This window comes from Hordeum vulgare, chromosome 7H (genome assembly GCF_904849725.1).
Source record: "Hordeum vulgare subsp. vulgare chromosome 7H, MorexV3_pseudomolecules_assembly, whole genome shotgun sequence".
Taxonomy (NCBI): domain Eukaryota; kingdom Viridiplantae; phylum Streptophyta; class Magnoliopsida; order Poales; family Poaceae; genus Hordeum; species Hordeum vulgare.
The window spans coordinates 35,527,249-35,541,607 of record NC_058524.1 but is presented as its reverse complement, the minus strand read 5'-3'; the positions used below and the strand labels follow the sequence as shown (position 1 = coordinate 35,541,607).

Here is a 14,359-nt window from a genome sequence, read left to right as displayed (position 1 = left end):
CATCCAGCGTTGGACGACTCTCTACCACACGGTGGAGAACGTCACCGAGCATCAAGCAGTCTGCGCCTTCAAGGCAGGCGTGCGGTACAGAGATCTGTATCTGAAATTCGGCCAAACAGGCGACATCTCCATGAGCAAGATGATGGAAATAGCGACGCGCTATGCTAATGGCGAAGAAGAAGACCGCATCCGAAGCGGCAAGCACAAAACAGTCACTGATGGAGATGGAGGCAACACTCGGAAGCAGAAGCAGAAAGCTCCGACTGCTCCGCAAGCAGAAGCTGCAGCCGTAACCAATGCCATGTTCAAGGGCAAAGGGAAGGCTCAGTTCACCCCCAAGAAGAAGAAGTTCAATAACCCCATCCTAGACCATCCATGTCCGGTTCATACGAAGATGGATGAAGAGGGCAACCCCATATATGCGAAGCATACCACTCGACAGTGTCGCCTCCTAATCCAGGGGTTTGGCGAAGGGCAACCGAGTGAAAAGGACAACGAATAGGATGAGGAGGATAAGGAGGATCCGTTCCCCCAAGTCCATGCGACACTCATGATTTTTGCTGACGTCGAGAGCAAGAGTCGACTGAAGCTGGTGAACAGAGAGGTGAACATGGCCACCCCCACCAACCCCAAGTTCCTCAAATGGTCTCACACTGCGATGACCTTCGATCAGTCGGATCATCCGGCACATGTACCCACCCTCGGAAGACAGGCTATGGTCGTCGACCCGGTGGTGGAAGGAGTTTGACTGCGCAAAGTCCTCATGGACGGCGGCAGTGGCTTGAACATCATGTACGCCGACACACTCAAGGGGATGGGCATCCCGATGTCCAAACTCAGCGAGAGCAGCATGCAGTTCCACGGAGTTGTCCCTGAACGGAAGGCCAAGTCACTCGGTCAGATCACGTTGGACGTCGTTTTCGGCTCCGACAAGAACTTCCGCAAGGAAAAGCTAACGTTCGAAGTGGTCGACTTCCAGAGCGCTTATCACGCAATTCTAGGCCGCCCAGCGTATGCATGTTTCATGGCCCGTCCATGTTACGTATACCAGAAGCTGAAGATGCCAGGTCCGAAGGATGTGATCACCATCACAGGCAATCGGCAGCGAGCCGAAGAGTGTCTGCAGAAGGGATCAAGAATCGCCGACCAGCAGATGGCCGTCCTCGAGCTCGAGGAGTACAAGAAACAGTCGAGCCCGCCGACCTGATGCGCTCAAAGAAGCCAGCTTCTGAATCCGCATTCTAGTCGGCGGGAGAGAGGAAGAAGGTCAGCATTCACCCGACGGACGACATTGCTGCCCCGATGAACATCTCCACCACCCTCGATCCTAAATAGGAAGCCGAGCTCACCCAATTCCTCCGTGAGAACTGGGACATCTTCGCATGGAAACCCTCTGACATGCCAGGTGTACCCAGGGAGTTGGCTGAGCACCGACTGCATGTGGACCCCGTCGCTCGGCCCGTCCGAGAGCGCTTGCGCCGGTCCGCCACGCACAAGAGGAAAGCAATCGGGGAGGAGGTGGCCAAGCTGCTGGCAGCCAACTTCATTCGTGAGGTTCACCACTCCGAGTGGCTCGCCATGTTGTCATGGTGCCCAAGAAGGACAAGTCGCTCCGAATGTGCATCGACTTCAAGCATCTCAATAAGGTCTGCCCGAAGGACCATTTTCCGCTCCCCCGCATAGATCAAATTGTCGATTCGACTGCGGGTTGCGAGCGTCTGTCATTTCTTGATGCCTATTCGGGCTATCATCAGATCCGTGTGCATGGTCCCGATGAGTTAAAAACAGCCTTCATCACCCCATTCGGGTGCTTCTGCTACATCACTATGCCATTCGGTTTGAAGAATGCAGGAGCTACCTTTATGCGCATGATCCAAAAATGTCTCCTCGACCAGATCGGTCGGAATGTGGAGGCATATATGGATAATATCGTAGTCAAGTCACGCAATGGTTCCGACCTGCTGACTGACTTGGCAGAAACATTCACCAACCTTCGTAGGTACGATATCAAGCTCAACCCCGCCAAATGTTCATTCGGCGTTCCCAGCGGAAAGTTACTCGGTTTCTTCGTTTCCAACGAGGGATCGATGTCAACCCCGAAAAGATCGGGACCATCATCCGAATGGAGAGGCCGGTCAGAATACACGATGTTCAACGGCTCACAGGTTGCCTAGCGGCTTTGAGGAGGTTCATCAGTCGACTCGGCGAGAAAGCACTTCTTCTGTACCGACTCATGAAGAAATGAGATACTTTCGAGTGGACAGACGAAGCCCAAGTCGCATTCGACGACCTCAAAGTCCTACTTTCCACCCAGCCCGTTCTTACTGCTCCGCTCAGTAAAGAGCCCCTTCTTCTGTACATTGCGGCTACAAATCAAGTCGACAGTACTGTTCTTACAGTCGAACGAGAAGAAGAAGGCAAAGCATACAAAGTTCAGCGGCCAGTGTACTACGTCTCCGAAGTCCTGACTCCTTCCAAGCAGAGGTATCCCCACTATCAAAAGCTTATCTACGGGATCTACATGACTACGAAGAAGGTGGCCCATTATTTCCAAGACCACTAGGTCTCTGTCGTTTCTGATGCTCCATTGTCGGAAATTCTCCACAATCGAGACGCGTGAGGCTAAGTGGCGAAGTGGGCGATGCAGATGCTGTACTGCGATATCAAGTTCGAGGCCAAGAAAGCTATTAAGTCTCAAGCTCTCGCTGACTTCATAGCAGAATGGGTAGAACAACAGCAACCAACCCACATCTACTCGGCCCATTGGACAATGTTCTTTGATGGGTCCAAGATGTTGAATGGCTCCGGCGCTGGCGTTGTGATCATATCGCCAAAGGGCGACAAACTCAAGTACGTGCTACAGGTACACTTCGATTCCTCCAACAACGAGGCAGAGTATGAAGCTCTCGTCTATGGATTGCGCATGGCCATCTCACTCGGCGTCCGTCGCCTGATGGTCTACGGCGATTCAGATTTGGTGGTCAATCAAGTGATGAAAGAGTGGGATGTCAGGAACTCCACCATGACCACATATTGCAATGCAGTGAGGAAGCTCGAGAAAAAGTTTGAAGGTCTGGAACTCCACCATGTTCCGGGACTGAAAAACCAAGCAGCTGATGAATTGGCCAAACTCGGATCCACTCGGAGACTAGTCCCGAGTGATGTCTGCCTCGAGCACCTTCACCTCCCTTCAGTCAAAGAAGATCTTTTTACAGAAGAACTAGTACAACCAAAGAGTTCAACAGATCCGACTGAAGTCGATGTACCTGATGTGGTTGATATGGTCATGGAGATTCTTACTGTCATCACCGATTGGACTGTGCCGATCATTGCATATATCCTGAGACAGGAACTACCAGAAGACGAAGTCCAGGCCAGGCAGATAGTCCGCAAGTCGAAGTCATTCACTGTCACTGATGGCCAATTGTACAAGGAAAGCGTTTCAGGCGTTTTTCAACGATGCATCTCCCCAGAAGAGGGGCAGCTGATCCTGGAAGATATTCACTCGGGAACTAGCGGTCATCATGCTTCTTCGAGATCAATCGTCGCCAAGGCATTCAGGGCTGGTTTCTTCTGGCTACAGGCAAACGAGATGGCTAAAGATATGGTTGACCGATGTGAGGGCTGCCAGTTCTACTCCAATAAGTCCCACAAGCCGACGTCTGCGTTGAAGACGATCCCTCTTGTGTGGCCGTTTGCAGTGTGGGGATTACATACAGTCGGTCCATTCAAGACAGGCCAAGATGGATAAACACATATGTTGGTGGCAGTCGACAAGTTCACGAAATGGATCGAAGCCAAGCCCATCAAGAAGCTCGATGCCTCAACAGCCATCAAGTTTGTCAGGGACATCATCTTCAGATTCGGTGTACCTCACAACATAATCACGGACAACGGGACAAACTTTGATTCGGACAGATTCAAAGGTTTCTGTACAAGCCAAGGTATCCGAGTGGACTTTGCTTCTGTGGCGCACCCGCAGTCCAATGGACAAGCAGAGCGGGCGAACAGACTTATTTTGCAAGGTTTGAAGCCCCGACTCCTGCGAGAGATAGGACATGCTGCTGGCGCTTGGGTCACCGAGCTACCTTCAGTGCTTTGGGGTCTTCGCACAACCCCGAACAGATCTACAGGGCGATCACCGTTCTTCCTCGTCTACGGAGCAGAAGCAGTCCTTCCGAGTGACTTACTTCACAACGCACCACGAGTCGAACTCTTCTCCAAAGCTGAAGCAGAACAAGCAAGGCAAGACGGAGTGGACCTTCTAGAGGAGGAGCGCGAGATGGCACTAACTCGCTCAACCATTTATCAACAAGATCTGCGGCGTTTTCATGCGCGACACGTCAGGAGTGGTACGTTCCAAGCAGGCGACCTGGTGCTCCGAGTGGATCAGCAAAGACCTCACAAGTTGGCTCCTGCCTGGAAATGATCCTTCATCATCTCAAAGGAGCATACAGACTCTACAACGTCGACAGGGAGATAGACGACCCGCGAGCATGGAACGGAGATCTCCTGAAGCGCTTCTACACGTGACCGTCGACTGAAGCAATGTAAAGAACAAGTATTGGTGAAATAATATAAAGCAGATTTAGTTTTTTTAGGTTCAAAGTTCTTCCGTGGTCGCAGACTCCGATCTAAAAAAAAACTTAGTTGCGATCCAGAATCGCCTAAGTATGAACTTTCTCCGAGTGTGCACTTAACGTCACACTCGGGGACTTAGCTGCGATCCAGAATCGCCTAAGTATGAACTTTCTCCGAGTGTGCACTTAACGTCACACTCGTCGACTTAGCTGCGATCCAGAATCGCCTGTGTCCGAACTTTCTCCGAGTGTGCACGTAACGTCACACTCGGGGACTTAGCTGCAATCCAGAATCACCTAAGTATGAACTTTCTCCGAGTGTACACTTAACGTCACACTCGGGGACTTAGCTGCGATCCAGAATCGCCTAAGTATGAACTTTCTCTGAGTGTGCACTTAACGTCACACTCGGGGACTTAGCTGCGATCCAGAATCGCCTAAGTATGAACTTTCTCCGAGTGTGCACTTAACGTCATACTCGGGGACTTAGCTGCGATCCAGAATCGCCTAAGTATGAACTTTCTCCGAGTGTGCACTTAACGTCACACTCAGGGACTTAGCTGCGATCCAGAATCGCCTAAGTATGAACTTTCTCTGAGTGTGCACTTAACGTCACACTCGGAGACTTAGCTGCGATCCAGAATCGCCTAAGTATGAACTTTCTCCAAGTGTGCACTTAATGTCACACTCGGGGACTTAGCTGCGATCCAAAATCGCCTAAGTATGAACTTTCTCCGAGTGTGCTCTTAACGTCACACTCGGGGACTTAGCTACGATCCAGAATAGCCTAAGTATGAACTTTCTCCGAGTGTGCACTTAACGTCACACTCGGGGACTTAGCTGCGATCCAGAATCGCCTAAGTATGAACTTTCTCTGAGTGTGCACTTAACGTCACACTCGGGGACTTAGCTGTGATCCAGAATCGCCTAAGTATGAACTTTCTCCGAGTGTGCACTTAATGTCACACTCGGGACTTAGCTGCGATCCAGAATCGCCTAAGTATGAACTTTCTCCGAGTGTGCTCTTAACGTCACACTCGAGGACTTAGCTGCGATCCAGAATCGCCTAAGTATGAACTTTCTCCGAGTGTTCACTTAACGTCACACTCGGGGACTTAGCTACGATCCAGAATCGCCTAAGTATGAACTTTCTCCAAGTGTGCACTTAACGTCACACCCGGGGACTTAGCTGCGATCCAGAATCGCCTAAGTATGAACTTCCTCCGAGTGTGCACTTCGCGCCACACTCGAGGACTTAGCTGCGATCCAGAATCGCCTAAGTTTTCACTTCCTCCGAGTGTGCACTTCACGCCACACTCGGAGACTACATGAGTTTCAGACCCTCATTGAGGCTCATGTGGATGTCAAAACAACTGACAACTACATGAGTTGCAGACCCTCATTGAGTTTCATGTGGATGTCAAAACAACTGACAACTACATGAGTTGCAGACCCTCATTGAGGCTCATGTGGAGGTCATAACAACTGACATCTACATGAGTTGCAGACCCTTATTGAGACTCATGTGGATGTCAAAACAACTGACAACTACATGAGTACCAACTCGCCCCGAGTGCGACATGATAGTCGCACTCGACAACCTAGCTGCGATCCCGCATCGCCCAAGTACTCTTCAACCTCCGAGTACGCCCTACCGACCCACTCGGCGATCCTACCGATCCACTTCGTGACAATACAGATCCAATCGGAAATTACTCGGACCCTCAATGAGGTTCCTGCAGATGTCAAGACAACTGACATGTTCCGAATGTTTGCCCCTGGCTTCACCAAGAAACGCCAAACAAAAACTCGAGAGAAAATTGCAACAGAAGAGCAAAGGATTCGATGTCTAGTTCAACCACAGATAATGGCTCGGTGTGGATCAAGCTTACCCACACCGAAACGAGAATGTAACGGCCAACAGCAGTGGCCAAAGTTTCTTACAAATCAACACTCGGCATACCGAGGATAAAGTTTTCTTACGCGTCGTCTGGATCGGCGCCAGGACTGGATGGCTCCACGAAGGTGTCCAGGTCGATTCCGTCGGCGATGCGAGTGGCACTTTCAAGAAAGGTTTCCATGAAGTCTTCAAATTGAAGTTTTTTCCTGTTGGCGACCTTCAACGTTTTCAGCTTCTCCTCGCGCACCTCCTTGCAATGAACTCAGACCAAGGACAGAGCAACATCTGCACCACAACGAGCCACAGATTTCTTCCATGACTGCACTCGGTCGGGGACCTCCTCCAATCGACTCAGCAAGTTTTCCATCTCCTGCCGCGACTCATCCTCAGGCTAAAGCTCCTTGTCGATCTGGCCGATGACTTCCTTCAGTCGACCGATGAAAGGGCCAACTTTGCCCACGCGGATATGCGCTCGGAGCAGATCTCGATTGGCGTCCTGGCTGAGTGGAACGTTCTCGCGAATCAACAGTTCCACATCAGCTGCTTCGGCTTCAGCGTCAATGCAAAAATCTGCAACAGCAGGACAAGCAAGCAATAAACGCCGAGTGTGACGCACATACCACAACCACTCGGAAAAAGCAGGACTTACCAGCCAGACGCGTCATCATCTGCTGAGCCCAGTCACTCACGTATTTCTCCTACGCTCTGCACTGTTTGTTAAGCACGTCCATTTGTCCCATCAGAGCAGTCCTTTGTTTCCCCATCTTCTCAACTTCCTCAGTCAGCACTTTGTTCGCTTCACGAGCCTCCTCCAACGACTTCTCTCGATCCGCCAGAACCACCTTCATACCATCCATTGCAAGCAGTGCCGCATCCCGCTCACCAGCAAACTGAATCTTCTCCGCTCTCAGAGTTTCATATGCTGTCCCCATTTCACAAGTTTTCTGCCAGCCAGCACCAAGAGACAATCAGAAAATTCAACAATAAAAGTCTAAGTTCTTCAGACCCCTGCTGACGCAAGCAGTCGACAGCGGTCTCGGGGACTACACCCAGTGGGTTCACTAAGAGTGACCCCACTAGCATGCAACTCAAGCAGGCCCGCCCTATTGAGATGCATGTTACCACCTACGCCTACGAGGCTAATACTACCCGACCTAAGTACATATTACTCTCGGGGACTCGTACAGTAAGTGCACTCCGAGTGCCACAACTGCTCACAGTCGGTCATATTATTTACAGACCTGACCAAAGCAAAGACAATATGTATAAAGACAACTACCGGTGCAAGAACTCGATAGAAGTCTTGGGGACTACACCCACTGGGTTCACTCAGAGTGAACCCATTGCAAACAACAGATGCTATCCAGAAACACCCACTCGGTTACAAGAGAAAAGTAAATACTTACTAGCCCACTTACTCAGATATCATCCTGCAGCTCCAAGCTCCGCTGGTACAAAGATGCGACGGAGTCGTAGGCCCTCTTGGCTTCTCCAGCCATCAGCTCCGCCTGCACGATGGCTCCCTTGGCCGCTCCCACCTGCTCCTCCGGGAGACGCTGGATGTTGAACTCGACATTCGACGAGCCTGGCATCGTCAGAAGTTCCTGAGGCATCCCAAGGTCCGCTCCAGTCGGCTCTTCAACCACCAGCGTCGGTTCAGTCGGCGACACGTCAGCGGCGAGAGCAGCAACGGGCGGAGCAGCCTCAAGAACAGGCTCCGCAGCTTGTTCAGCTCTCCCCTCATCACCCTCGTCCACGCAAATCGCCCCTGATAGACCGAATGACGCAAGATCTCAGAAAAAGAAAGAGGCGGGACCTATGATAGAATTCGAGACGCGATAGTATAAAACACTCGGAGTCACTACAACGCACCTGGCTGGGACGAGACGACGTTGTCCGTGTCCATGGGGTCTTCCTCCTGGCGCGCCGGAGAGGTGGCAGAAGTAGCGACTCTGTCGAGTGAAATCCATTCGACCAATAAACAGGAGTCCACTCGGATATCAGAAGAAATTAGAAGATCGATACACTTACGTGGAGGTCACGGGGACATCAACCCTCATCCGCGGCAGAGCCTTCCGAGGCTTGGGCCCACTCGGTTCGGCCGCCTTGGAAGACTGACCCGTAGGCTCAGCGGCAGCATCCCTGGCCCTCTTGGTGCTCCGAGCACTCGGGACCGCTGGGGCAGTGGGCGGAGCACTCGAAGATGCCGGAGGGACCGAGGGAACGGCAGGCTCATGTCGGCGCTCGGTCCGATGCTCTAATTGCGGAGGCGACGAGTCGTTCTCTTCGTTTTCCTCCTCTTCCTCGCTAGTCTCTTCCTCCGACTCCCCACCGTCGGAGACATACTCAGCGCTCTCCACGCTGCCTTCTTGGCTGCCTTCCTCCTCCTCCTCGGCCGGGTTCCCGTTCGAGATAGGAGAGAACCAGTTGGTCCACTTCTGCGTGAAATACAGTCGGCGAAATCAAGCGACAAGCAGAGATTCAAGAAAGCGATAAAACTAAAACAGATACGTGCACTCGACACATGGTACTCACCTGATTCGGAGGAGGATTGTCCACGCTGAAAGCCCTGACTCGCCGAGACCCTCTGGGGTTCTCGCAGGCGCCTGTGATCTGGAGCACCCATGATGCCACCTTCTCCTCGGTCACGCTCAAGACGTTAGTCCGAGTGGAGTCCTCGGTCCCTGAGTAGTGCCACATGGCGTGGTCGCGAGCCTGCAGTGGTTGTATGCGCCGACCAAGGAAAGTCTCCAGCAAATCCATGCAGGTGACTCCCCTCCTGACGACGTCTACGAGTGCGTCGACCAAGGGCTGGATGTCGAGCTTCTCCGCCTTCGTGAGCACGAGCTGCTTAGGTGGAGCGGGACGATCAAGGCTAAAAGGGGGCAACCCTGAAGAGGCGTTCAGACAGGCAACGTCTTGGCAGTAGAACCACGTCGACTGCCAGTTCCTGACCGACTCGCTCAGCTGAAGAGCAGGATAACTACTCTGACTCTTTTTCTGGAAACCTAAACCTCCGCAGAGTTCGAGAAGATGCGTTTTATCATCCGACTGGCTGAGTCGTTTCATAGTCTGAGATCTAGCAGAGAATATATGTTTGAACAACCCCCAATAGGGGAGGGGGGCAGCCGATGAAACACTCGCACATAACGATGAAAGCAGAGAGATGGGCAATAGCAATCGAAGGAAAGTGGTGAAGCTGTGCCCCGAAGTGGTTCATGATGCCCTTAAAGAAAGGATGCGGGGGCAGAGAGAAACCTCGGTAGACATGGCTGAGCAGCAAGACGCGCTCCCCCTCCCGGGGTGCCGGCTCGACCTCGTTCTCAGCCGGCAGCCTCCAAGACTTGTGGACGATCATCCTGTCCTCCACCAGCTGCAGCAGATCCCCCTCCGTCACCGTAGAGGGGAGGAAGTCGCCTTGAATCCACCCCGCCAGCAACGGCCGCTGCCGCCGCTGAGCAGGAGCTGCCGCCTTCCCCTTCTTCTTCCTCGCCTCCATCTTGCTGGTTTGACCCTTGGTCATGGCGGAAGTTGCGAGCTCGCGGAGAGAGAGGAGGAGTGGGGAGGTTAGGTGCACCGGAGGAGGCGAGGAGGACGACGCAACGACAAAAGATCCGATAGGCGTAACGAAAAACCCTTGCCGCCGGGAATTAAGTAAGGTTCCGACTGGGTCGCTGGCAGGTGGCCCCGAATCCTTATCCCCTGACCGGCCGCGGCGATATCAGTGGAGGAGTTGAAGGAGCGAGAATCGAGGCGTCAGACGCTAATCGAGCATGCTCGCGTCATCCCCGCTGAGCGCGCGGAAACCGAAATTTGAAGCTCCCGGAAAATCCGCTGCTGTCAGTTGATGGGTCGCGTCAAGAGATACCCTGAATACACTCGGTTTCCGACAGTTTGTTCCACGGAGATTTCCACTCGGATCGTTGGTCAGAAAAGATAAAATGGATCGAGGCAAGCAACACCCAAGCCAAGTCCGCTCCAGCCGGATCCAAACTTCAAACATCGCTTCGTCGTTCCAACCCCAATCCATTCGGGGACTAATGATGGGGTTATAGTCCTAGGGTAGGGTCATAAGCCTTCCCTGTAGGTCCTACCCAAGGACTACCCCTCACAAAGGACAAGGCCCTTAGTCAGCTCCGACTGAATTAAGGAGTCCCCATCATCCAGTCGGTAAGAGGTCCTCGATCATCCAGTCGGAGACTAGCATTCGGAGGATATCAAGCTAACCGACTAGATACCACTCGGTACATCGTAACCCCCCTGGAGGGAAACGGTCGTACGTTTCCAGGTGCATTTATTAGCATTTAGGGCGTACGTTACCTGTAACGTACGCATTCAATCGCCACTACTCCACCCCTGTACCGGAACCGTTGTGGAGGGCAGCGCACTCTATATAATCCGCCCTCCCCCGCTGGTAGAGGGGTTAGCAACTCATTGTATTCCATATTTCCACTCGACAACAAGCTCCCTGAGCACTGAGACATAGGGCTATTACCTCCACCGCAGAGGGGCCTGAACTCATACGACCTCGCCGTAGCTAAGGCTCTGCCCATCCTTTTCATACCCTACACATCTACTGTCAGGCTTATACCCACGACAGAGCCCAAATCTGATGTTTGAGCTTTTCGCCATGTACCGTGAATGGCAAGAAGAGATGGCCATGGAAATCAGTGGAAGGTAGGTAGGTACGAAATTTGTTTGATGTTGTTTATAATAATAAAAAAATAGTAACTTGCAGAAGATATTTCTCACTGAGCTTATGGAGGCAATTGCGTCTCGTCTCATGCTATATTGTGGCAATGGATAGGATATAGCGCTTTCAGGGTACTTATCAGTTATCAATGTTTAGAAATCTTCTTCTGTTCCTGTCGGAGATAACATATCGCTTCATGGATTGGTGCTTGTTCTGTTTGCTGACACTTGGATCTTCATAACTTGGTTTCTCGAGCTACGAATTTAGCACTAGTATCACATTTCTATCACATGTTAAACTGATGGTTTTGCTACAACCCTCCATTGAAATTAATAAAACCATTGGCATTGCACTTTCCTTGTAGAGTATAGAGTAGATATCGAACGATGCGCTTAGAAAGTACTATACATATCTTCTTTTATTTATTTTTCTCTCCTGATTTTACCATGTTCCATACCATTGGACCGCCTTTTCCAGTATCTCTACAGCTAATCATTCCTGCAGTTTCATTGTCTTGCAGTTTTAGTTTGTTTTGATCTCTTTACTCAACGCTGTCTCTTTTGGCGTAATGCAGTGGGATTCTTAACCTGTCTTTGTATGCTCCGAAACTGGTTCAGGACTTCATCCATTTTGCTGCGTTTATGAGGGCATCTGTGGATGGGAGGCGAGTATTTCTAATGACTAGTACCAATCTTAACCCCTAATTTTCAGCTTACATTGTGCTATTCCCCCTTTTCATAGATTCCGTTCATGCAGTTTCTGAAAAAACAGGAAATTGTAAATCCTAGTTTCAACATGCTGATCGATCTACACTTATGCACTGTAGGTAAACTGCTTACAAATTGGGAGATTATGTCTGCTCTTCGGGCTCCTCGCTCTTCGCTTTGCCCGGAAGCATGATATACTCCACGGCTGCTTGAATGCGTATTCTGAAGCATCACAATCATCTTCTGTCGCCACGCATGATATTATACCGCAGGGTTGCTCAATCCTGAGCACTAAAGAAATTGAGAAATATAGTGCCATCTCTGGTGGTTTACCTTGCTCCTCTCTAACAATGGCGACTTTAGTTCGTCATGACTCGAATAATACACAGTACTTATGGTTGTGGGTTAGCCATATCAGCCCTAAGAAATCCAAATGGCTTCAGGAGAATCTTACTGGTACACATTCTTTCGCACGATTCGTTATTGTTTATTATCCTTTCTTGTTAATTTTGTGTGGAATATATGTGTTAGTATTGAAAGTTGTACATATGAGCAAACCGAGTTTTGTTGAGCTTTGAGTGCATGCAATGCAAGACATTTTTGCGTATATACGTTTTCTTGTCTGCCGGATAGTTCAAATCTTGGCTTTGCGGGATATCTATCTTTGATGTGTTGGAACATTCTGATCTCAATAATGTGTAGGATCAACCGTATATTTTTTGTTGTAAATTTGCTAGTTCTATTGCTACTAATGTGTGTGCCGCAAGCAAATCAAATTTACATAACTTCTTCATGTATATTTGCAAAGCTGGCTAAACGCCTTTGTTTCATTATCATTTAGTCTGTAAATTTTGTTCATTACCACTTTGGACCATCTTCTCAAATTCTCAGCGCCGGACTGATATAATCTCATATCTGGCAACCGGAAGTTCATCAATGTGAAATAGGCATTTTTTTGTCTTTATCGAGGTAGAAAGGTCACGACATCACCTATTGGAGCTAACAAACTTTTGATCCTTCAAGTGGAAGTAATTTCTGAAATCAACAAAGAAGCTGGGTTGACACTAACTTGATTTCTTTTTGCAAAGCACATTGTAATTCACAAACTAAGTGATGTTACTTGTAATATGATTATTGAACACTACATAAACCTGTCATAACTATTTTTAATAATAACATAAACACATGACTACTCAGTTCACATCATTGTCATGATCCTCTACATGGTTAATTTGCTATTATATGATTTTTGAACTGAAATGCTATTGTACTATGATTTAGAAACAGTGTTACCAAAACCCTTTCTATAAAAGGAACAGTCTTACCAAAGTATTTATGTTACAATAGGCTTAATATGTTGTTTGGTTAGTTTTGTGGGAGTTCAGTATGTAGATATTTGATTGGTTCCTTTGCATCTTCTTGTACTAAGCATGCCCAGGCGCCGCTCATGGCCGAGATCCACGCCGTCTCCATCAAGGCGCTCACCCCCGCGCAGGCCCAGGCCCAGCCCCAACGTCGCGCCCGCCGTCACCGCCGACAAGGCCTGACTCGGTGGTCCCGGGCTCAGCAGCTCCTCGTCATGGCCATCTCCAGTGACATGGCCGGTGGGTAGACCCCCATCTTCCGCCGTTGTTATTCTCTTTGCCTCGACCCCTCATGCCACCGTAATCAGGTGGGATTTTCTTCCTGCTTAGCGGTCGTAATATCCATTTCTGAATTTTTGATATAAATTGTGATGACGGAAAACCATTGTGGATCTGCTGCTTGTTCTTACTATTGATTTCATAATCCAAATTCAGGAAGATTTTGATGAATTTAGTGATGTCGAGGATCTCTATAGCACATTGCCTATGGAGAAGGTTGAAGCACTCGAAGACATGGTTTCACTTGCTCCTTCCAGTCTTATCAAGGTGGGCTGTGAGCTGTTAATGCTTTGTTTTACTTTGGTTATTGTGATTTTGCTAATATAAACAATTAGCAAACTTCCTTATGTTTTTTCTCCACAAATACTTCTTGTCTGCTATGCTCGTGGAGATCATTTCTCTACCATGTTTTTATGTTGTGCAGCTCTTCATCTTTTAGTTATATGGGTAATTATGTATTTTTCAACATTACTTCTTGTTTGGTTGGCAGGGTGTTGCTGCTGTTTCCACTACTGCAGTTTTGAGGACGAAGAGTCCGACAGCAACTTCCCCTACTCAGGTACATGCTATTCATTCCTAGTTATTTATTGAATATCTGTTGGTTTGTGATAGACGGAGACATAGTATTAGTATATCATATACTCAGAACAGAATGGTTTGTTATGTGCCCAGTGTCAGCTTAGTTGGCATCCTGGCTGCTGCTTTCTTGTCAACCTTTACATGCTACTCCCTCCGTCCCATAATATAAGAGTGTTTTTAACACTAGTGTAGTGTCAAGAACGTGCTTATATTATGGGACAGAGGGAGTAGTATTGATTTATTTGGTTATCTTCTTA

General features: G+C 49.5%; 1 long non-coding RNA gene across 1 annotated transcript; it reads left to right on the top strand.

Moving 5' to 3' along the window:
• Window positions 1-13,415: 13,415 nt before the first annotated feature.
• LOC123411964 lies at window positions 13,416-14,072 on the top strand. Its single transcript, XR_006613373.1, has 3 exons — window positions 13,416-13,552; window positions 13,680-13,790; window positions 14,014-14,072. It is a non-coding gene; the product is annotated as an uncharacterized LOC123411964 (long non-coding RNA).
• Window positions 14,073-14,359: the final 287 nt, after the last annotated feature.